This window comes from Zalophus californianus, chromosome 6, assembly GCF_009762305.2.
Source record: "Zalophus californianus isolate mZalCal1 chromosome 6, mZalCal1.pri.v2, whole genome shotgun sequence".
NCBI lineage: Eukaryota > Metazoa > Chordata > Mammalia > Carnivora > Otariidae > Zalophus > Zalophus californianus.
This window is the reverse complement of record NC_045600.1, coordinates 114,199,715-114,224,107: the sequence shown is the minus strand read 5'-3', so window position 1 is coordinate 114,224,107 and position 24,393 is coordinate 114,199,715. Positions and strand designations below refer to the sequence as shown.

At 47.1% G+C, this 24,393-nt stretch overlaps 1 protein-coding gene across 2 annotated transcripts in view; it reads left to right on the top strand.

Moving 5' to 3' along the window:
• The first annotated feature begins 11,057 nt into the window (after nucleotides 1-11,057).
• The window catches only part of SIN3A (SIN3 transcription regulator family member A), a 67,046-nt gene continuing 53,710 nt past the window's right edge, over nucleotides 11,058-24,393 (top strand). The window contains exon 1 of one of the 2 annotated variants that reach the window (XM_027571235.2): nucleotides 11,058-11,314. The gene's annotated coding sequence lies outside the window, so the exon portion shown is untranslated. Of the gene's footprint in view, nucleotides 11,315-16,848; nucleotides 16,928-24,393 lie in introns of those variants that run through there. The other variant, XM_027571236.2, reaches the window with a different exon arrangement.

The following is a 24,393-nucleotide window of genomic DNA, read 5'->3' as shown; positions in this document are numbered from 1 at the left end:
CTGCCATAGTTTACTTGTAGCTTTTACATTGTGAAGAGAGTGATTTCCCAAAATGTGAGCCTACTAGGTGTTTAAAGAGGGAAAGACAGGGGAAGACAGAGAAGGAGCCTAGATCTGTTCAGGAAGTCAAGGCTCTCACACAGGAGGTTGGTGAACGAAGCAAGAGAATCCACTATCAAATGCTGGACTGTACAGTTGAGAACATAAGATAAAGTGTTCGGGGTGGGGGGAGAGCATTGTGGGCCAACTCAGGCTTCTTCCTATTTGAGTGCTATTTTTTCACCTAACTTACTGCCTCTAGCATTGGTCCCTTCATCCTGCCTGTCCCTGTCAGCTAGGATGGGACTCCTGAGGTAAAGTATGCCCTGACACCCTCAGCTTAGGAGACCTACCATTGTCAATCTCCATGTCACCACATGCAGGTAAATGACAGATTGGGACCAGTTCTTGGGAGACTGGACTATTTAGCATTGGAGATTGAGGGAGATGAGACTCCTCTTAAAAGCTTCCCAACTCTAGGGACAAGCAGACATGCATATGGAAACACAAATCAGAGACCTGGGGGGAAGTGGGCCAGGAAGAAAGCCTTCCTAGAGTGACTGAGCTCTTTGGTAATTTTGAGGTCTCACCACTCAACTCAGGCCAACTCCTAGCTTCCTTTTGTGAAAGAAGGGGCTACATTAGATGATACTACCACAGGCCTTCCAACTTGTAAGGGGCTAGTTCTTTGATGGACAGTGTGAATTCCTATAGAGGAACCAGCAGGCCCTTCTCTGGTTGGGTCAGCTCCCACTCCCAATCCCTGGTTTTAAGCTTGTTTTCAAAGTCTCTTCTTTCAAGCTGCTCCCACTTCCCTATATTGTCTTAGGTCCCTTCCCACTTGGCCCACAACTTGGAAAGCAGGTCAGGTTTCCCTTGTAATCCCCAGGCCAAGGCCTAGGCCTTTAAAGCTTCTGTGCTGCTCCATGTGGAGCTGACAGGGTGAGTCAGAGTCAAGGAATGAACCAACCAAGGTCCCAGAGTTCCCTGCTGAGGTTCTTAGGTTTCTCTCAGGCCTTGGTCACTAACCACAGACCACCATTCTCTTACCAAGGGCAGGAGCTAAAGCTCCCAGTAGGGAGGGAACCATATTTTCTCTTGGGGGGTATCTGCCCTGTAGTTACCATCACAACAGTTGTGAATATTAAGTGTTGTGGATTGCTACTCTTAACTGACCACAGAGAAGACTGGGTCTTCACTACAAAAGAAGGATAGCACTCTCAGAAACCCGTTGAAGTGTTTAATCTCCCTCTCCCTCCACCACTTACCATCACTTTTATAAAGATCTATATAAGCTAAATCTGGTGTGCTGCAGGTTTTTTTTTTTTTTTTTGAGTATAGCAGACACATGATGTTGCATTAGTTTCAGGTGTACAATAGTGATTCAACCTCTCTGTAAGTTATGCTGGCATTCTGCAGTCTTAAATATCCATATTTTTTCCAGCTAAGGCCAAGATGGACATAGCTAGCTACACCAGAATCCTAGCTGGGAGTGTTGAATGGAGATTGGGAGCAGTAATCCCTTTTCAGCTGTTCAGGGTTATATGTTCCTGATGGTTGTTAGAACTCAGATGGAGATGAAAGTAGGAAAGCAAGACAGTGAGATGTAGATAGAAGGGAGTCAAAAAAGGCACAATGCCCCTCCCAGCTCCAGGCTTACTTCCTTCTACCACCACCCCCACCCCCCCATCAGGACCTGGCTACTTCTCTATGCTAATGTAGTTGTCTAAAGCCTCAAAACTGGCCAGATGCTCAGCTGAGCCTAGGTCAGCCATTTCATCCTGTGGGGTCTCCTTTTCTTCCTTGACCTTGAATGAATACCTTATTCTATGGCCAGCAGCCAGTGGATATATGGAGTCTGATGTTCAGGACAGATCTTAGGCTGGAGATGTCAACTTAGTTTATTTATTTATTTATTTATTTTTTAAAGATCTTATTTATTTGAGAGAGAGAATGAGAGATAGCACGAGAGGGAAGAGGGTCATGGGGAGAAGCAGACTCCCTGCTGAGCAGGGAGCCCGATGTGGGACTCGATCCCAGGACTTCAGGATCATGACCTGAGCCGAAGGCAGTCACTTAACCAACTGAGCCACCCAGGTGCCCAATGTCAACTTAGTTTAGATAAAAACTGGAGGCCTTGGAAGTGGGTGAGAACAGAAGGAGAGCAAGAAGAGAGGAGAGATTTGGAGTTACCAACGTTAGGGAGAGGATAAAAAGCCTGAACAATTCTGATTAATAGACTGAAGTAACAGAGGACGTGGCCAGGCTGTAGTCTCCCAGTCTCCCAGTCTGGTCAGTGGAAGGGAGCAGTTAGGATGAATGAACAGGATTCGGAAATGTAGGTTCACTGGTGGTCTCAGGGCAGGGTCTGACAGGGAGGTGGTGTGAATGGCAGGTGAAAAGAGTAGAGACTGCAGTGTTTGGGCTGTCTCCAAAGCACAGCAAGGCCCACATTTATCTCTTCCATGTTAGGGCTCTGAATAAGATTGCAATAGGACAAAGTGACCTGCTGCTTTGAAAAAAAAGTCACCAAATAACTGACATACAAAAGAAAACATTTTGAAAATGTAAAGCCAGGTAAACTGGGGAATATATTGTTATACTTATTTTTTATTAATGCTCAGTGAAGGGAAGACATTTCATGGCAGTGAGTAGCAATCTTAAAACCCACTAAAAAATTCCAAGCCTCCAAACCACCCAGAAATTAGGAATATGGAATACGTACAACCTAAGCCAGTTGGTTGCCAGAGAAATGGTTTCTTCATATAGTGGGATTGTTGGGTCTTTTAGGCCAGTACTGGGCTCTTCTCTCAGACTGTAACACCAGGGACTTTACTTGTGAAAGGCCAGGCAGAGAGGGAATGGTGAGGAGATAAGGGAGAAAAAAGTCTGTGAAGCCCTGACTAAATGCTAGGCATCCTTTTTTTTTTTTCGTAAGTAATCTCTATACCCATTGTAGGGCTCGATCTCACAACCCCAAGATCAAGAGTCATATGCTCCACAGACTGAGCTAGCCAAGCGCCCCAGGCATACTTTATTTTTAATTTCACAACAGCCCTGAAGTGGGTATTCTTATTCTTAGTTTATAGATAAAGGAAATCCAGAAGATAAATAACTTACAGAAGACCTCCAGCTAGGAGGTGACTAAACTGGGATTCTGACCAATAGTTTGAGCTTTTCCCCCTTGAACCTATAGGGCGGTTTGGATTGGGAGTGAACAAGCAAGACTCAGATGCCCCTCACCTGCATATTCCCAAACTGGCAATGGTCTTCTATAGCTGGCAGAGGTTCTGTCAGGGTACTGGCATTGACACTTTCTTGGCAGAGTCACTAAAGTGCAGGCCCTAAATGTCTCAGTCACCACCTACCATAAACACCCTAAATAAATGAGTCCTTTTTGTGAATGACGGTGTATGCACGCATGCACATGCATGATGCTTGTGAGACAGGGTGTCAGTGGGTGTGACAATTTTGAGTGGTGTTGTGAGGTAAGGATGCATGTATGTATGTGGTTGGGAGAAATATCTTGCTTCTTTGAAGATAATTTTTTTGGAAAGGGCCAGAAATCATTTAGAACTATCTGGGGACAAACTGCTCTTGGAATTAGGGAGGTAAGGGGGGTGGGGCAGGAGGGAGGCCGTTTTTCTCCACAAGTCCCAACAGGATCATGGGCCCTAGTGTGTATAGAGACAGGGCGGGAGTGGACAAAGCTCAGGCTTTGGGTCCAGACAGACTTGACTTGGGCAAGTCACTCTACTGCTCAGTTTACTCAACTATAATTAGGATAATAATCCCTAACTCATACAAAAGAAGCCTCCTGGGAATCAGAACCTGCCTTCCCATTGTGACTTCTCAAAGGAAGGCCCTCATAAGTAACCATTCACTGTTTTGTCCTGATAGAGTAGGGGAGGGGTAGAGTGGATGTAACCCATACAGCTGGAGGGTCAATGTCACCAAAACAAATACTTTCCCAATGAGTCCGGGACTGGTTCTCCTATGTAGGCATCACTGTACCGAGAAACAATAATCCCTGGACCCCTTCCAAGGGGCCCCCTGTGCCTGATTGCTATGGACACTGGGTGCTCAGAGGTGAATTAGATAGAGTGACTATCCTCAAGGAGCTCTGTTTAGGAGGGTATTGCCACCAGGCTGGTGCACTTTGGAGGGTAGGGAGTGTCAGCAAAACCTGGTTCTCTGAAGTAACTACTCTGGTTGCAAATGTTCCATAAGTTCATCCACAGTATACCACTTGCTGTTTAGGCTTACAGTCAAATGCTTGGGCCTTTGGCCTCCACAGAAGCTCAGAACTTTACTAGGTGTATTAAAGTACATTTAATCATCACATTTGATCTTCAAAACAGGGCAAGGATTGCTGTTACGCTCTTGTATAGGACAGGATGCTGATCCATAGATAAGAAGAAGAGACTAAGTGAGAACATAGGATTCAACTTCCAGACTAATGTTCTTTCTGGTCTACTATGCCTTATCTCATATTCACACAGTATCTGTTATGCCTTCATCTGGGGCAGAACCTCTTGGAAATAGAGTAGAAATCTGAGATGGGGCTCCAGACATAAGAGGATCTGTGTTCTGAATTAGAAAAACTCGGTTCTCACCCTAGGGACCCCCCAGTCTGAGAATGAACCTCGACCTCCATGGCCCTGCTAGGTGGTAGGCCTCCCACTGAATACACAGTCCCCATCTCCTGGCCTTCCCCACTCCACACCCTTTCCTTCAATGATTACATCAACCAAGCTACCTCCCAAATTCTAGACCCCACTTCACATGGGATGACCCACTGCCCTTCCCAAATCAGTATTTCTTCCCACCTGTCCTCTCTCCTTAATGGCAAGCTTCCTTCCCCATTAGAAAACCCCCTTTCCTATGGATCCTGAGTGAGGGAAGGGTCCTTAGAGCCTGTCTTTCTAGTCCAATTTCCACCCCCGTTTCACAGGAGTGAAACAGGCCCAGGGGAAGAAGTACTTGCCTAAAAATATATCACCAGTCACTGGCCAGGTTAAGTCTAGAACCCAGATTACCCAACCTTTAGCCTTGAACTCCACTACCTCTTCACATACCAGGCCACAGACTTCTTTCCCTCCATCACCCAAACTGAATTAGTCACCCAGGCCCCTTGAGTCTTTCTCAAACACATCTCTCCTTTTTAATTTTTTTTAAAGATTTTATTTATTTGACAGCGAGAGAGCACAAGCAGGGGGGCCAGTAGAGGGAGAGGGAGAAGTAGGCTCACCACCAAATAGGAAGCCTGATGTGGGGCTCGATCCCAGGATCCTGGGATCATCACCTGAGCCGAAGGCAGACACTTAACCATCAGCCACCCAGGCGCCCCTCTCCTTTTTAATTATTTTTGCTTCCCGTTGCCATTGCTGTGGTCAAGTCTTCATTACATCTCACCTGAATTGTTGGGACAGCCTAACTAGCATCAGGCCCCACTCTGCCCACAGGACTCTAAGGCCCTTCACATTCTGCACACCCCACGTCTGCCACATGAACTTCCTTTCCTGGATGCCTCAATCAACAGGTCTTTCTTGCTCACTCCGTGTGTTCTGGCCCTAGGCTCAGCTCTGATGAACACAGAGATGTAGGGTAGCCTCTTTCAACTTCTGGTTCAAAGTTAGGACAAACAGCAAATGATTCAGGGAAGGATCTGAGTCAGAGTTTTTGACTTGAGGGCTACTGAAGACTTTCTGGATTGGGTGGCTGGGAGAGAGAAAATATATTTTCCCTTGGCCCCACCATGTACCCCTCCCACCAGAAGATGTATCTCTGTTGTCTCCAAACCCAGTATTACAATAGCCTTTGTGCCTCACCTTGCTGCCTATAGGCACCCCTCACTTAACCACTCTCAGAACCAATCTAGCTACTGGGATGTTGAGCATCTTAAACCATAGTTCTGAGCCTGCAGTCCTGTGACTATGCTGCTAGCACATTATGTTGTGCGAGTCTAAGAATTTTAATCAGGTATTAAAGTCTTCTGCTATTTGGTTCCATCTTTCCAACCCTAATTTTCATTACTATAGTCACACTAGGAGGTCCTTAACAATGTTTTCCGTTTACCCCTTTGTGCCCTTTGTTAAAAATGACTTGCCCCCTTCATTTCTGCCTGATGAAAGCATTAAGACCCTACTTGAGTGCCAGCCATCTCCTCCATGAAGACTTTCCCAGTTTTCCTCAGCTAGGAAGAATCTCCCTGCTCTGAGCTCCTAGGTCTATTTATATACACATTTCTGCCTTGCCTTACTTAGCTCTTGCTGTAGCATCAACTCGGGTAGGTCTGGAGCCCTTGAAGGGTATAGAGAGAGCATCTCATCCAGCCTCTGTAATCGCGCTCAGAAGCAGGTGCAGGATGAATGTGTCTGCCTCACCCACGGTAGACAAGCGCCTGTTGCCTGAACACAAGACTCGCCGCTTACACCACTCATGCTTAGGTAGCCACCTAAGAGAATGGGCTGGACACGGTTAGGTTACACAGCCTGGGGAATTGGGCCATTCCAGCCAGTCGCTAGGATGTCCCTACCAGCCTCCGCTACCCAGCTCCAAATGGGGTGTGAGTGCGAAGGAAGTGGGGCCGGGTAGCCCCGCTGGCTCCTCCTCCGAGTCCACCCTGCGGATCTCTGAGTCTCAGGTCTCCTTCCAGTCCAAGGGTCTCAAGAAACTCGAAGGGGCGGTACCGGAGAGATACGGGCCTCTACCGCGGATGCGCTTCCCACTCGCGGCTAGTTTAATTTATTTATTTAATGTTTTTTGGAGGGAGGGAGCGTTCAATGAAGGGGAAGAGGTGGAGCGAGGGAAGGAGGCGGGCCCAGGCTGACTGACGCTAGCGCCGGGGAGCCAATGGCCGGTGGGGGGCGTTCCCCCCCATTCAGGACTCCTCGCCTGGCTCGGAAGGTATGTTAAACAGCTGCTTTTAATTTGGTCTCCCCAATCTCGGGCGTTTGGGGGGCTAGCTCGCTGGTCAGTGGCTCAGGCCGGTCCGCCCCGGTGCGGGCGCCGCGGGCCCCGGGACGGAGCTAGGGGAGGCTCGGAGTCCGGCGGCCGAGGGAGGCGCGGGGCAGGCCAGGAAGGAGAGCTCTTGGCGCCGCCCGCTCGCCAGTGTGTGTGTTTTCCAAGCCGGGCCGGATTCGTGGGGAGGGGGTCGGCCCGGCCCGGGGTCGTCAGTGCGCCGGCCGTGCTGCCTAGTTTATTTCACCGAGCAGTCGGTTTCGGTAGGTTTCGGCGGCGGACTGGGTAAGGGGCGGGCAGGGGGAGATTCCTTCCCCCCTCGCTCCTGGAATGCCTTTAAAAAAATTATTGTAAAGAAGAAAATAGGGTATATTCCGTACGCCGACTGGAACCGAGCCTGGGCTGCGGCGCGCGGGCTCGGCAGGGGGCGGCGGCCTGAGCCCGGCGGGCCAGGCCCACTGAGCCCGCGGCGCCCGGAGTTGGTTGAGAGCTGGAGTTAGCGAGCGACCCGCAGCCGGCGGCTTTCCCCGCTAACCATGCTGTGCGAGGGCGGCAGCCACCCGGAGGGTTTTGTTTCGGCCCGCAAACTTGACGGAGGGGGCGATGGGCGCGATCCGGAGAGGCGCGGGCGCCGTGGGCCGCGGTTGTTATGGACTCTGGGGGCGGGGGCAACGCCGGACTTGCGGGAGGGGCGGCCGGGGGCGGGGGAGGCCACCGGAAAGAGCCCCCCGCGCCTGGCCACTAGCTCCGCGCGCCGGTCTGTGTTCTCCGAACTCCCGGGCCGTGGCAGTAGAGCCAGCATTCGGCGCCGGAACCCGCCAGGCCGCGAGCCCGCGCGGAACTCGGCCCGGGGGTATGGAAAACCTCCAGGAACTCGGTGGCGGCTTCGACCCGCGGCCCCAGCTGATCCCCTTGCAAACATGGAGCTGCCTCCTTCCCCGCCCACCCCAAGCCGACCGCGGCGGCGGCGGCTGCGGCTCCCTTCTCCTCCCCCGGCCGTGCGGCTCGCCCGCTCATGGGGCGGGGGCGGGGGCGCGGGCATGTGAGCGCGCCCACGAGGGGGTGGCCTGAAAGGGGCAGTGAAGGTCGGAAACTGGGAAAACAGTCTCCACGCTAGGAATCGGGAAAAGGAAATGCATCAGCGGGCGGGGAGGGGCGCGGGGGGCGCGCCTGTCAGCCGGGATGGCGGCCGCGGGCTGGAAGGCGGGGCGCCGGCGCTAACCGCCGGGGTCGGATGGGGCGATGCCGGGAGAGGAGGCGCCGGGGCCCCGGCCCACGGAGCGCCGGGTTGCCCCTGCCTCCACTCCTTGGCCTAGCCTGTTTACTATCTACTCCAGCAGCCGCTGCTTGTGCAACCCTCCCGGAGGGGAGCTGAGGGGCGGAGCCTCTCCCTCTCTCTTCCACCCACCTCGGGCTCCTCTAGAGGGCCCGCCTTCTCTTGTCTTCGACTGGCTGGGCGAGACTCCCTTTTTTCCTTCTCGGTTCTCGACTGGATGACATTCTCTCGAGCTCCGCCTATCGGAGGCCGGGCTGGAGTTTAAGTTGCTAGGATTTTTTTCCGTGAAGGGCGGAGGGAGGATTCCTACGACTTACGTGAGGCGCAAGGTCCCGCCCCCACTCCTGATTGGTGGGATGGGTAATCTCCGCCCCCTCCGCCCGAGCGAGCTAGGATGGGGGGGAAGTCCACCCCCTGTTCTCCGCCCCTTCCCCTACCCTGTGTGCGCGCTCGGCACATGTGTGAGTCCCGCCTTGCTCCTTCGAACTGTCCTCCCGCCCGGAAGTCCCGGGTTTGGAGTCCTTGGCGCGGGGAGGGGGGAGGGGGCGAAGAGAGCTGAGAAGGCACACAATGATTCCTCTAAGGCTGGAGATTCTGGTAGCTTTGCGATGAAGTTAGGGGTTAACGGCATGAGTGGATTTCGGGGCCCTCGGCTCCAGGGATTCTGCAGGGGTGGATCTGGCCTTCCGGGCCAACTACTAAAGTTCTGACCCTGCGGCCTGGCTATTCTCGCGCCTCTTGACTTCCCGGAGATCACCCTGAATTTAAGCTTGAGAACGCCGCGGACGCCGGCAGCTTGGCCTTAGGTGGCTTTAACTAAAACTCTGAGCAACCTAAGATTGGCCTGGGTGCTTTAGGCAAGGTCCAAGGTGGTTCACCCCTGTTGACAGAGAAGTCGGGGGCGGCCCAACTCTGCTTGGATTCGAAGTGATTCTTGAGGTCCAGGTGGAGCGTCGTGTGGCACCCAGTCCAGGGAGCCGGGGACGGCCCAGAGTGAAAGGTACCGTCGATAAGTTCTGCAAAAGTGCCGCTTCTTCCTAACCTCGAAGAGATTTGATTTGAGCGTCGCTTTCGTTGGTGTGACCTTTTTTTAGAGCTCCGGCTTTGGGCAGGGCTTGGCTCATCCTTAGCTACTCATGGAGTTCACAGTTCACTGCCTTGTCCTTACGGCTCGAAGCCATCATTGGAGTCAGGCCCACCTGTTGCCAGCGCTGGTTTCCTTGCCGTCTCCCCTGGATTGCGGAGGGAGGACAAGATAGGACCTGGGAGCGGGTTCCCTGGGGCCTGCCACTTGGGGACTGACACGGCTCTCGGGGGAGTAGCCTTTTGCTGGAGAGCGGGAAAACTCTAGTCCCGCCCCCTCCTTTCCTGGCGCTCCTTGAGCGCCCCCCAAAGCAGGGCCAGCGTCCGTTCTCCGCCCCATTTCGTGAATAAATAAAAGCAACCTAGGCATTGCAAGCACTTTGTCTCTGTGTGTTTGAAGCACTATAACCTACACAGAGAAGGCCTAGGGACTGCCATTAACACTTGTTGGCCAAAGGAGTAGGTGAACAGCCATTCTTATCTTTTGTCACCAACTGTGGAATTTTTATTCTTTGTATGAAGTGTGGGGTGAAGGTTCATTTATGCTGTGGCCTGTTTGGTCTCCTTACTCAGTTCGAGTCCGAGTATGCCTCCAGATACACCCTGGAGATCGCAAACGCTTTACACCTCACGCTCCGCCTTCCGGAGGCTTGCCAGGGCGGTGGCTGTTAGGGCCCTGCCTTCATTTTGGTTATCTCCGCCCTCTTAGGACTGCATACTCAAGTTTAGGGATTGTCGGTGTTAGAAGTGTGCAGCCAAAACTAGCTGCGGGTTGGCAACCACTGGGACTATTTTTCGGCTTGGGTCTCCAGCTCTTAATTCTGTACGTACTGAAAGGAGTTGTACGGGTCCGGTTGCTCCGGATATTTGTGTTTACAAGGAAGCAGCGTGCGGAAATGTAAATTGTAGAGAGAACTGGATAGGATGAGGTTTTCTTTCTTTCTTTTATTTTTTCTTGTAAGGGGTCCTCCACGGTGGTGTGTTGCTGTCTCTCCCTTTCAAATCCCAAGGCTTCGGATCTCAGCTGCTGAGCTCCGCGCCCCCTCCTGTTTCGGGCCCTGGAACTCTCTGCACTTCAGTCTCTAGTGTAAACATTCCACAAAAGGACTGCTAAGGTTCAGCCTCCTCACGCGGGGCGGAGTCAGTTCCTTTCGAGACGGGCGTCCTGGCCAATGGAGGCTGCTACCGGCGCCGAGATATCCAATCGGGTGCTTGGGGGCGGGGCCTGCCTCATTTACGGACATTTTACCCCACATCGGTTACTTACCTTCCTGGGGCAGCGAGAGAGCCAGGGGTAGCCTTCCAATGCGATGACCGGCGAGGGCGGGAGCCGACTTGTTGGGCCTGTGGCTGAGACCGCACGGGGCGGGATATGTGGAGTCCTCCAATGAGACGTGAAGAGCTCCCCTGCTTCCTCCAATAGTGTTGAGGCGTGGGGGTGGGATTCAGCAATTCGCCTCCAATAGGCGGGGTTGAGTTAGGGAAGCTCCCCGCCAATAGGGGCGTGGAGAAGGTGAGCGGCTCCCCCTCCCCTGCCAGCCGAGGGGGAAGGGGCGGGCAGCCGGCAGGCAGGGCACAGCGATTGGTTAAACCTTTGACGGGCGGATAATGCGGCCTGTGGCGGAGCGAAGTTGAGTCTTCCCTCTGCGGGGCGGGCCGGGGGAGTGGGCGGGATTTCCCGGGTAACAGAGAAGCGGCCGCGGCGGTAGAGGCGGCGGAGACGGTTTCTCCATCTTTCCCCCCCTCCCCTTCCCCCCTCGGAGTTTCCCTCCCTCCCTCCCTCCCTCCTTCCCAGTCTGGGCACCGGGGCCTGTGACCGTTTCGTTAGCGGAGAGGAGGCTGCCAGTCCGCTTCGGCGGGCCTGTGCCTGCGCCGTTCTCGGGGCCTCCCTGCTGAGCCCGAGGCTCACGCCGAGAGGGACACGCAGTGAGGAGCGGCCGAAGCAGCTTTGCGGTGAGAGCACGCCGGGCCAGGGTCGGGGCGGGGAGCCTGGTGGCGGGTAACGCTGGACTCGAGGGTGTGTATTTTTAGGGGGCCTGACCTCCTCGGCTTCCCGTAGAGCAGACGGGCGGGAGGTGTGTGGATGTGTGAGGGGGGTGGGGGGCGGAGCGGGGTAGCTCTTCGTGCGGGAGGGGGAGGAGAGCGTAGTCCCGGTGCGCGCGGAGGGGGCGGGCTCTCGCGCCGCCGCTCAGGGGCGGGGCCGGCGCGCGCGTGCGATTGTGGAGAAAGGGGCGGGGCCGGCCCTGGCTAAGTGCTGTTTGCGGTCGACCACCCCTCCTATCTTCCCGAGGTGGGCGGGGCCTCAGCTGGGCAGCCGCGCACTGGCATGGTGGGGTTGGGGGACGGGCAAGGGGTCTCCCGCGTGTGGTTTCGGGGCGCGGCAGGGAGGGGGCGTGAAGTCTGCTTTCCTCCGCCTTCTCGGGATCCGGTTGGCCGGAGGGGCCGTACGGAGCGGCGATGCCACTCCCCCAGGCCGTCCTCCCCCCTCCCCCCTCCACCCGGTTTCCGCCTCCTTGGCAAGTGAGGCGGGGTTCGGGAAAGCCCGCTGTCCGGTCTGGCTTGGAGTCGCGGCGCCCAGATCTGCCCCGCCCTACGTCTCCGTGGGGGTGGGAGGGGCTCCCGCCGACTCTGAGCTGCGGAGGTGTCAGGACTTACTCTTGTGCCTCGGCCATGCCTTTTGCCTGGGGCAAGAGGGCTGTGTGCCAGAGCTGTTGTCTGTCTTAGCTCCACGCAGCATAGATGGCACCGTTCAGCCTTGGAGAGTGGAAGCACGGTCACCGCCGCTTGTAATTATTGGGGCGAGGTGCTCAAGGTCCTTTCGTTGGGAGTCTTGCAGTGGAGTGGCTGCTCGTGCTGTGACCATGCTTCCGCAGCGGTGATTGTGGGGGGAGGGGCGGAGAGTCATCAGAGACTAGAAAATGTGGCCGGGGACAACCTTTCTTGGAGTTCCCTTAGGTTCAGTTACTATGGCTGTACGGGGCGGGGTTTCCTTTGAGCCAATAGGGTGGTGGGTAGTTAGACTTGGCCACTGTTAGGTGTCTTAGGACTTCAAACCCAGTTAGCCAGAAAAAGTCTTTAACTAAGCTGAGATTTAGAAAAGGAAGGGTTGGATTTACATTTTACTATTTAAAAAAACTATATGTTTATAAAAGATGGTGATTTAAAAAAAAACTCAGACTGAATAAAATACTCTTGATTTCTTCTGCTCTTGCATTTTTGAAAGCTTTCATTGTACATACAGGTGGTTCTGATATGTAAGCTTAATTTCACAAATAAGTTGCAATTTAGGTAACGAGGTGTTCTTGAAAAATCTTCTCTTCTGATTTTATGTAATTGTTAGAACATCTAGACCATTTCTATTTATATTCTGTAAAACATAGTGTTCTTCCCTGTTTTGTTACAGAGGGTGAAGTCGAGGACTAATGTAGTTTTGTGTGTGTGACTTTCATAGCATTGCCCTCCAACCTGTATTGGGGAGTTGCCTTAGGACATTTCATGTTTAATGAACTATTTAATTTTTTTAAGTTTTTTTTTTTTTTTTTTTAATTTAAGTAATCTCTATACCCAACATGGAGTTTGAGCTCAGGAGATCAAGAGTCGCATGGTCTTCTGGCTAAGCCAGCCAGGCTCCCCATAATGAATTATTTTAAATGAGGTTTTTGCTCTGACTTGATACGTTCTCTTTTCTTAAGAGAAATTACATGTTTTTGATATTTTTTTATGAGAATATAAACACGGAGGAATATATTTATAGACTAATATCTGAGCAAGCCCTCTGACTGATACCTGAAGTTAAATTCTAGATTTGTGCTTTGTTCAGGTGGGACTGAGAGCTTGATGTCCTGCCCTATATTCATGTGAAGAGAGTAAGTCCTATCTCAGTTAAGGAAGTAGCAATGGCAAAGGTAGCTTTTTCATTTGAGTGATAGTGACTATATTAGAATTGGTGTGGAGACAGAAAGCCTGGGTGTTTTTCTGATGTTATAAACTGCCAAAGATAGTGGAGATAGTGGAGAGGAAGGTTTGGTCAACACAAAGTTGTTCACACCATTTGCAGTGCTGTCTGCTGGGAAACGTGGAAGACCTAAATCGTGCCCTTAATATGTTGTCTCTTGGGGCACCAGGGTCAGAAGTCCCACATATGCTTTAAGGATTCAAGTAAGAACCTGGATGTACTATATTAGGGAAGTTTTTATAAATGCTTCTTACCTTTCCAAATAGCAGTATGATATAGACTATAGTTTTGTCAGAGTTAAGACCCTGATAGATTGGCATTTTGTAATTAAGGTTTTACCCTAAGAGTAAGATTTGTGTGTGTGTGTGTGTGTGTGTGTAAAGAGGTATGTAATAATTTGATAAGATTCTTGGTAAAGCATAGTCCTGTTTATATCTTAAGTACAGACAAGATAACTGGAGATCTTTTCAAGGCAGATGTAATGGCTGCAAATTTTAGTCAGAATTAAAAGATTATGTCCATGTCATTCAGTAATCTAGTGAAGTGCTTTAGAAGGCTTTCTCAGGGCGCCTGGGTGGCTCAGCTGGTTGGGTGTCTGTCTTCGGCTCAGGTCATGATCCCAGCATCCTAGGATTGACTCCCGCATCGGGCTCCTTGGTGGGCAGGGAGCCTGCTTCTCCCTCTGCCTGCTGCTCGCTCTCTCGCGCTCTTGCTCACTCTCTCTGACAAATAAATAAAATGTTTAAAATAAAAAAGGTTTTCTCCTTGTAATACTAGTAAGAGTTGTTAAGCTTTACTTTCTGTAGATTCTCCTAAAAATGATAAATGATAGTTAACATGCTTTTTATTTTTTAAAAAAAGATTTATTTGAGAGAGCGTGTGCATGGTGGGGGGAGGCACAGGGGCGGGGAGGCCCAGAGGGAGAGAAAGAAAGAATCCTCAAGCAGACTCCCTGTGAGCACGGAACCCAGTGCTGGGGCTCCATCCCAGAACCCTGAGATCATGACCTGAGTCGCAGTCAAGAGCCGGCTGCTTAACCAGCTGAGCCACCCAGGCACCCCATTAACATGCTTTTTAAAACTGTATCCTCTGTCTATATGAAAAATAAGAACTTTCATTTTTTTCTAAAGATTTATTTTTTTTTAATTTAAAAAATAAAGATTTATTTATCCTATAGAGAGAGAGAGCACACGCACACATATGAGCTGAAGGGGCAGAGGGAGAGGGAGAGAGAATCTCAAGCGGACTGCGTGCCAGCTCAGGTTGAGATTACAACCTGAGCCAAAACCAAGAGTGGAAGGCTTCACCGACTGCACCACCCACACACCCCAGTAAGAACTTTCATTTATTGAGCCCTTATTATGTCCCAGGCACTGAGTTAGGCACTGTACATTTATTAATCCACTTAATCTTCATGATAACCCTGTCTAGTGGGTGCTACGAAGTCCTTGTTTTAAAGATGAGGAAACAGTGACAGATTAGAACTGTGGTAAGTGGCCATGACAGATGTGAACCCTGGTGTTCTGGTTCCAGAGTCCCTGCTCTTAACTCTACACTTCATTTATGTCTGGTCTAAGGATAGTAAACAGAGAAGGAGCAGTGTGCTATTAAAAACAAGGTAAAATATATATAACAAAATTTACTGTTTTAACTATTTTTAAGTGTACAATTCACTGGCATTAAGTACACTCACTTTGTTGTGCAATTGTTACAACTATCCATCTCCAGAACTTTTTCATCTTCCCCAACTGAAACTGTACCCATTAAACAACAGCTCCTTTATCTATCTCTCTATCTGTCTTTAAACATTTTGGGGGGGCTCCTGGGTGGCTCAGTCATTAAGCGTCTGCCTTTGGCTCAGGTCATGATCCCAGGATCCTGGGATTGAGCCCCGCTTTGGGATTCCTGTTCGGCAGGAAGCCTGCTTCTCCCTCTCCCACTCCCCCTGCTTGTGTTCCTGCTCTTGCTCTCTGTCAAATAAATAAATAAAATCTTTAAAAAAAAAAACATTATTTTATTTTAGAGCATGAGTGTGTGCACAGGGGTGGGGGCAGAGGGAGGGAAAGGGAGAGAGAGAAGCAGACTCCCCGCTGAGTGCAGAGCCCTTCATGGGGCTCGAGCTCAGGGCCCTGAGATCATGACCTGAGCCGAAATCAAGAGTCAGTTGCTTAATCGACTGAACCACCCAGGTGCACCAACAAACAGCCCCTTTAAATCCCTCAACCATTCTACTTTATGTCTGTGTGAGTTTGACTACTCTAGGTATCTTATATAAGTAGAATCATATAGTATTTACCCTTTTGTGTCTGGCTTATTTCACTTAGAATAATGTTCTCAGGGTTCATCCATGTGGTAGCACATGTCAGAATTACCTTCCTTTTTTTTTTAAGATTTTATTTATTTGAGAGAGAGAGAGAGAATGAGAGAGAGAGAAAGCACATGAGAGGGGGGAGGGTCAGAGGGAGAAGCAGACTGCCTGCCAAGCAGGGAGCCCAATGTGTCACTTGATCCAGGGACTCCAGGATCATGACCTGAGCCAAAGGCAGTCGCTTAACCAACTGAGCCACCCAGGAGCCCCAGAATTACCTTCCTTTTTAATGGCAATTAATATTCCATTATATGTATATATCACCTTTTGTTGATTCATGCATCAGTAGACATTTGGGTTGTTTCCACCTCTTGGCTATTGTGAATAATGCCATAAAGAACATGGATATTTATATATATAAATAAATATCTTTTCAAGTACCTGCTTTGAATCCTTTTGGGTATATACCCAGAGGTGGAATTGCTGGATCAAATAGTAAATCTGTGTTTAATTTTTTGAGGACCTAGCAGTGTGCTTTTGAAAGCAGCTTTGAGGGAAAAAATTGGGACTCAGATTCTAAAGGGGAATTGAGTCAACACCCATTTATTGACCACCTTCTTAAATAGCCCTGGGGTGACACAGGAAGAGTCTTTGTCCCGGAAAAGTTTACATTCTTAGAAGGAAAGGCAAATATTCACATGATGATTTTACTACACATCATTGGAGATTGAGTGCCATAAGAGTCCACTACAGAGACTTGAAAGGAATTCAGAGGAGGGAGAACCTACCTTGGGTGGTGGAGGAGAGGACACTGAATGAGCAACTGGAGGGTGAAGCCTGAAGTCATAGATCCAGTTGAAGCAGGTTGTTGTTGTTTTTTTTAAAGATTGTATTTATTTATTTGCTAGAGACAGCATAGGCGAGAGAGAGTGAGCGAGAGTACAAGCAGGGGGAGCTGCAGGCAGAGGGAAAAGCAGGCTCCCTGCCGAGCAAGGAGCCCGATGTGGGACTCAATCCCAGGACCCTGGGATCATGACCTGAGCTGAAGGCAGCCGCTTAACCAACTGAGCCACCCAGGCGTCCCGAAGCAGGTTGTTAAATGAATGATCTTAGACATCTCAAAAGTACCCCCAGAGAGTGCTTTGGGGTGTTAGAAGGAATGGCATTATGTTGAAATTTGCACATGAATTGTAATCTCTTCCAGAGTTTGTGAATCCTGTTCTCTTCAGTTTACAGACCTGATTGCTTCTACTGCTTTGGAAGGTGTTTAAGAAACATAGTGAAGAAATTACAGACTTGGCACGTATGTCCCGGTTACCCTGTCAAGCTCAAGATAGATTAGTATGGCCAACTATTGTTTACTAATACCTACTTTCCTTCACATGTCTTCCTATTTGTACTTCAGTAAGTGGGTAGAAGAGGTATTATCTTGGGACTTTTATCTTTTTCTGGTTACAGCTTAAGTAAATAATTCTGGATACTCTTTTGTTAAGGTTAAGGTATTCCAGCAGCATACCCAGCAGGGTAGTCTGTATTCCGCCATTATTGAGTTATATTCTTCACAAATATTTCAAAGAATTTTGGTTTTGTGCCACTTTTTCTTTTTTTTAAGTAGGCTTCCTCCAACGTGGGGCCTGAACTCATGACCCAGAGATCAAGACCTGAGCTGAGATCAAGAGTCGGATATTTAACCGACTGAACCATCCAGGCGCCCCCTGCCACTTTTTTTTTTTTTTTAAGATTTTATTTATTTGAGAGAGAGAGGGCAAGGGGCGGGGAGGGGAGGAGCAGAGGGAGAGGGACAAGCAGACTCTGCTTAGCACAGAGCCCAGTGTGGGGCTTGATCCCATGACCCTGAGATCATGACCTGAGCCAAAATCAAGAGTCGGATGCGTAACCAACTGAGCCACCCAGGCGCGACAGTTATCTGTCTTAATTGTCTTTTAACAACATATTAAAAATACCGAAAAACCTTGGCTTCCTTTAATTATGTAACTTTCTTTTTGGGTCTTTTTCTTCAAAAGACATACCTAGTGAGATTTGTTCTCATATATAATCAAACGTATAGAGGTTTTTGTCCCTATACGTTTGTGGGGCAACTGGTTTTCTTCAGCAAGAGCTGCACCAATGACTTAGTCCATCTAGACTGGGACTTAACTTTTGTGATAGCCTCAGTGCCTAGGATAATATTGGCACATAATAGGTGATAAAAAGTATACAAAGTGAACTCAAATTGCAATTTAAAGTTTGTTAACTAGAGGCTACATCTGTTTAGTTGCAATTAGCTTCAAAGTTAGACATTTATTTGTAGCAGTTTCCAAGGCATACCTCTTTTTTGACCTTCCCTTCTCTTGCTTTTGTACTACTCACCACCTTTCCGTCTTGTGTGTCTCCATGTTATTTGTACTTAGAGCATCATGGCTGCGGGTGCTTCCTCAGTCCTGCTGATATGATATCTTTGGGGACTTGAGGCTAATGAAGGATATACAGGTCTGTAATCCCTAATCTGCAGCTCTGAAACACAAGAATTTTTGTTTTTTGGTAAGTTTGGTTCCACAACTAATTAAGGGCCACCAGCCTGGTCTAGGCTGTCTCACTTGATGCAGAAGTGTGAATGTGCTTAATTAAGGAGAGTTACCTTGTATACTCTATCACCTTTCTAAAATCCAAACAATGGTGATAACTTCCAAATTTCTCTAACTGGGGACCTCTCCCCTGTACTGTAACTAAACATAACCAGTGGCCCACTCCATATTTTCTCTTGGATATTTATTAGGCATTTGACTTCTTTTTTCTGTCTTTTTTATATTTGATCTTCAGCAAATCCTATTTGCTCTATATTCAAAATACTACCCAGAATTTGATCACTTAATACCACCATCACCACCCTACTCCCAACTATAGCAGTGATTGCAAGTACATCTCTAGCTTGGATTATCAGTTACCTTAACTGTTCCCTCTGCTTTGTTATTCAGCATCTCTTTAGGCTTTTCTTAGCACAGCAGTCCAAGTGAGTCTTAAAACTTAACTCAGACCATGTCACTTTTCTGCTTAAAACCCACCAGTGGCTTCCCATTTCAGTCTGATTATTAAGCTTGGGTCCTTATTATGACCTTTGAGAAGAAACACAATATGCTCTTTACCTACTACCCCCAACCCCATTACCTCTCTGATTTCATTTTCTACCAGTCTGTCTTTCCTCCATTCTGTTCCAGTTATACAGCCTTTTTGCTATTCTTGGAAAATATTAAGCACATATATGCATCAGGGTCTTTGCATTTCCTGTTCCCTCTACCTTTAATGCTTCCTCACTGATTTCCACATGGTTAGCTCTCTACTATTTTACCCAAAAGTTACCTTATTGGTGAGGTATTCTTTGGTCACTTGTATCTAAAATTTCAAAAACCCTTCTTTTTCTTCTTAGCACTTGTCACTGTCTAGTGTTCTGAACACTTTGTGTACTTTTTCTCCCTCTTCATGCAAACTTCATGAAGGAGGAGATTTTTGTTTGGTTTACTGCTATATCCCCAGCTCCTAGAAGAATGCCTGACACATAGTATGTGCTCAATATATATTAGAGGGTGCATGCATGAGTGAGTGAATGATTTGAGTTCTACCATAGACAAGACTGTATGCTATGCACAGTGGAGGATACAAAGCTGGTTAAAGGTGTACATGCCCAGGCCTGTGTGGAGGCAGATGGATAGCTAATAGGATAAAAGACAGGAAGAGGTTAAGTGACACATCTACCTATCCCGTTAACTGTCACAAGTCCTATTCTTTTTTTAGAGAGAGCAAGAGAGTGTGGGGCGGGGAGGGACATAGGGAGAGGGCAAGAGAGAATTGTAAGCAGGCTCCACACTCAGCACAGAGCCCGAAGGGGGGCTTAATCTTATGGCCCTGCCATCATGACCTGAGCCAGAATTAAGAGTTGGATGCTTAACTGGCTGAGCCCCCCAGGCGCCCCTCAAGTCCTATTTACAGTGCTTTCTTGATAGCTGTAGCTAGCTTATCTTCTGTTATTTATGCTCAGTCTGTTTTAGACCATTCTCAGTTAATTTATAGAAACCTCGTTACGGGGCGCCTGGGTGGCTCAGTCGGTTGGGTATCTGCCTTCAGCTCAGGTGATAATCCTGGGGCCCTGCGTCGGGCTCCCTGCTTAGCGGGGAGTCTGCTTCTCCCTCTGCTTCTCCACCTCCCCCCTGCTCGTGCTCTTTCTTGCTCACTGTCTTTTAAATAAATAAAATCTTAAAAAAAAGAACCTTGTCACATAAATGTTCATATCCTTTAGAATAGGACTACAGAATGATTTCCTTCTTTCCTATTCTCATTCTATTAATACTTAAAATTTTTGTTTACTTCATTTTGAAATAATTTTAGACTTCAAAAGAAGTCGCAAAAATACTGCAAAGAATTGTTGTATAACCTTCACCCAGATTTCCCAAATGTGTTTTACAAAACTGTAGTACAGTGATCTAGATAAAAAAGTTAACATTGATACAATTTTTAATACCTTTTGAATTGAACTAAAGTTTCCTGTTCATTTTCTGCCTACAGAATCAGTATCATTAGGACCCAATTTTTTTTTTTGAGTTTTTTTTTTTGAGTTTCTTTTTAAGCAGTACTAACTACCTGTAAAGATTTAAATTTCATGACTTTATTCTTTATTGTAGGTCTTTAAAAGAACAAAGAGAGGCACCTGGGTGGCTCAGTCTGTTAAGTAGCTCCCCCACCCCCACACTCTTGCTCTCCCCCCCCAAAAAAAACAAGAACAAAGAGAGAATTTACTTACTTTCTTTTTAATGGGATAAACTCATTTTAGCTATTACCATTTATACATCTGAACTATATTCTGGGATCTTAATGATCTTAGTTTTCCTATAGCTTGAAACATTTTGGTATTTCATCATCCTAGGAATTATTTCATCATTGCTCATCAGTTATTCCCTATTCTAAAAAAAAACTAAAATAATAAGAAAAGGGAAGAATGATGGCATTGCCTAGAAGGATAATGCAGTGGTAAAATAAGTCATCATTGTTACACTTCAGTTTTCTTACTGCTTTGCCTGAAGCATTACAGTATCTTCCAAGACAGTGTACAAGTTGGGAGATACCATCTTAAACAATCTGTAAGACATTAGCATCTGGGGAATCTGAGTGAAAGTTATATGACCATTTTTTATACTATTTTTACAACCTTTTTAAGCTTTCAGGAAACATATTTGGTAATCCTTAATTTTTTTTTTTTTGCCTCCTGTAATGGCAAAAAGAAGAAAACTAACAGAGGAAGACCCCTCACACCAGAGGAGCTAGTAGACAAATGCAGTCCAGCAGACAGAAGCAGGCTAGATTGGGGTGATGATGGTAAAATTGACTGTGAGCCAGTTCACAGACTGTATAGTCTTCAGATGACAATATGATGAATTTTCTCAGAATGAAGAATTTACACGTGCACCATGTATTTTTGGGGGGCGGGTAAGAAATAATGATATCCTCATCCAGGTAGTCATTCAGCAGGAAGGACTTCAGAATGAAGTGTTTCACCATGAATTAAAACCATTTCAATTTGCTAAAAGGGTATACGATTGTATCCTTTCATCTTCTAGGATGTTTATGCACCAAAACTGACTTGTGAGTGGACCTTTGCTAAAGGCAGGTGTACAGAGGTGATTGGAAGGAAACACGACATAGAAATTAAAAAACAACATTGGATCAATTGTTCTAATTGGCGTTTATTAGCCTAAAACTGAGAGTGTTTGCAGTTATGGAGCAAAGAAGATGATTGTCCTTGCCAATAAAATTAAGAATTAAATTCTCAAAGTACTGTGTGTGGTGATGCAAAAAAAAGAAAAAAAAATCCCAAAGTGATGATAAGCTAGAACTTTACTAGAGATGTATCTGAAATCAAAATTTACCGAATGGCTATGTTCCAACTTCATGTTGTGATAGTTGGTGACTACTCAGTTGCATTTTAAAGGATATTGCTTATTTTGGGTATTTATATCTTCAAAAGCAGGAATATAGGAAATAAAAATTAGGATTTGCTATTTAAGTTCTTTTTTAGAAAATTTACTTATTTTTATTTTGGAGAGGGGGAGAGAGAATCTCACGCAGACTCCCTGCTGAGTGTGGAGCCCAACCCAGGACTTGATCCCACAACCCTGAGATCATGACCCCAGCTGAAATCAAGAGTCAGATGCTTAACTGACTGAGCCACCCAGGCGCCCTTTTTTTTCCTTAAGATTTATTTATTTAATTTAGAAAGTGTGTGTGCACAGGTGCTTGTGGGAGTGGGGGAAGGGATTAGGCAGAAGGGGCAGAGGGAGAGATACCCAAGCAGACTCCACGGGTGTAGAGCCCAAAACGAGGCTTGATCCCACCATCGGGTGATCACGACCTGAGTGAAAATCCAGAGTCCCAACGCCCAACCAACTGAGCCACCTGGGTGCCCCTAGGCGCTCCTTCTATTTAAGTTCTTAAAGTTTCTAATAAAGTTGTTTTTCACCCAAATGGTAAATGATAAGTTTTTCTGATACACCAAGGGTTCAAGGTAAGTCACATGAGAGATATATTTTGAATCAAGATGACTGTTCTGAGCTACCTTGCTAAAAATTGTTGTCATACCACAGTATGACATAATCCCACCAAAGCTCACAAAAGGTTTGTACATTTGGGGTTAGCATTATATTAGATCCAGGTTTCTCAACCTGGCACTACTATATTTTGGCCAAATAATTCTTTGTTGTGGGGGGTTATCCTGTGCATTTTAGGATGTTTGGGAATTCATGAGATGCCAGTTGCACTCCTGTCCCCTAACTATGACAACCAGAAAATGGCTTCTGACATTGACAAATGTGCCCGGGAGGGTGGCAAACTATTCTGGTTGAGGCCCACCTCATTAGAAGAATGTAAAACTGATTCTGGGAGGCTTGGGTATTAGATCTTGTGTTTTAAGAAGAATGGGTTGTTAATTTTATTGAGCTATTAGTCTCTGTAAAATGGAAAATCTAAATAGATTGCCTTTTTCATTTATTCTGGGATACTTTTCCTTTTCTAGCAGATCTAAATCCAGAAGTGGATTTTTTTGTTTTAAGATTTATTTTTATTTATTTGAGAGAGAGTGTGTGAGGGTGCACAGAGGGAGGGGCAGAGGGAGAGGGAGAAAGAGTCTTAAGCAGACTCTGTGCTGAGCGCAGAGCCTGATGCAGGACTTGATCTCACAACGCTGAGACCAGGACCTGAGCTAAAACCAAGAGTTGGATGTTTAACTGACTGTGCCACCCAGGTGCCCCTCCAAAAGTGGATTTTTGGACAGGTTTTGAGGTTGACTATGGTGGGCAACTGCACTGGATTGAAGTACATAATTACATTTCACTATATGCTTTGATAAAAATCTATTTGCTTTTGAAGAGAAACTTTCCATTTTTCCGCAGTATTTATTGATGTAAACTGACCAGGACACATTTTAATATGATTTTATGTGATGCTGACCGCCAATAAGAGAATAATTTCAGAGGATTTTTTTAATTACATAAATAAAGGAATTTAAAAATGTGGCTAATTGAGGATAACAGTACAAAATTAAGAGGCACTGTAAAGGGTCAACCATAAATTAAATGCATTTCCAAAAGAAAGTTGTATACTTAAAAGCCTCCAGATAGAGCACTTTAGTTTGTTCCATACACTCTCTTACTTTGAGCTTATCTTGACTTAAATTGTTACCTGTATTTAAGCCAATTTATGAATTTATTATTTATTATTTATTTTTGTACATAAATAAAGCAGGGCTCACTCTCACAACCCTCAGATCAGGACCTGAACTGAGATCAAGAGTCGGATGCTTAACCTACTGAGCCACCCAGCTGCCCCTGATTTGTAAAATTTAATCTAAATGAAAAGATAGATTTTTTAAAGTTGGATTTTCCATTTGGATTTTAATAAGCATGGGGAACTGTCTGAATTTCTAAGAGGCCAACTTTTTACTGTAATGAAAGACATTTTGGGTTGTAGAACTAGAAAATTGGTTTTTATATTTATCGTTCTGAAAGGGTTAGCTTTTACTTCAGCCCTTCTAAAATTTGTCTGAAATGTGACACAGTGACTTGTCACTTGTTCTACCCTATTCCAGAAGACTGCCCTGCAATATCAGAATTATCCTGCTCTGCTTGCTTTATTTGGGAATTATGATTTCTTCGCATGATGATTTGGAGCTATCCCCACTTTTTATTATAACACATGGCCAGGTGACTTTTTAATGTTCTGCTGCCATTGTTCACATTAGTCCTTCTTCACTAGTTTCTGTCCTTCAAAGTGCTTTTTTCCTTGTTTAAATTCTGTCTTCATAGACTAGAGTTCTGATAACAGGGTAAGCTCCAAATCTGAAACAGTTGGAGACCATAGTAGCAGATGAAAATCATGTCAGCTGAAGCAGGGCTTGAAAGTAGCTCTGTGTCTGACTCTTGTGGCTCCATTATTTGGCATTCAAATACTTCATAGTCTGGAATTTCACTGTACCTCTCTGCAAGCAGGATACTATTGTCTGTCCAGTATTTCTACTCCAGATTGGTCATGCATTCCAAGGAGAAAGAGTCTAACTCCTTGCCATGTGACCTTGAACAGGTCACTTAATTTCTTTTGAATATCACTTTCCCTCTAAATAGTGTTCTGGGTGTGCCCATCTGACAGGACTCTTGGGAGGAGCACATTGACTTACAGCAGTCGTGTTTGGAAGATCCATTGTGGGGCAGGGAATCTGTCCTATTCAGTGCC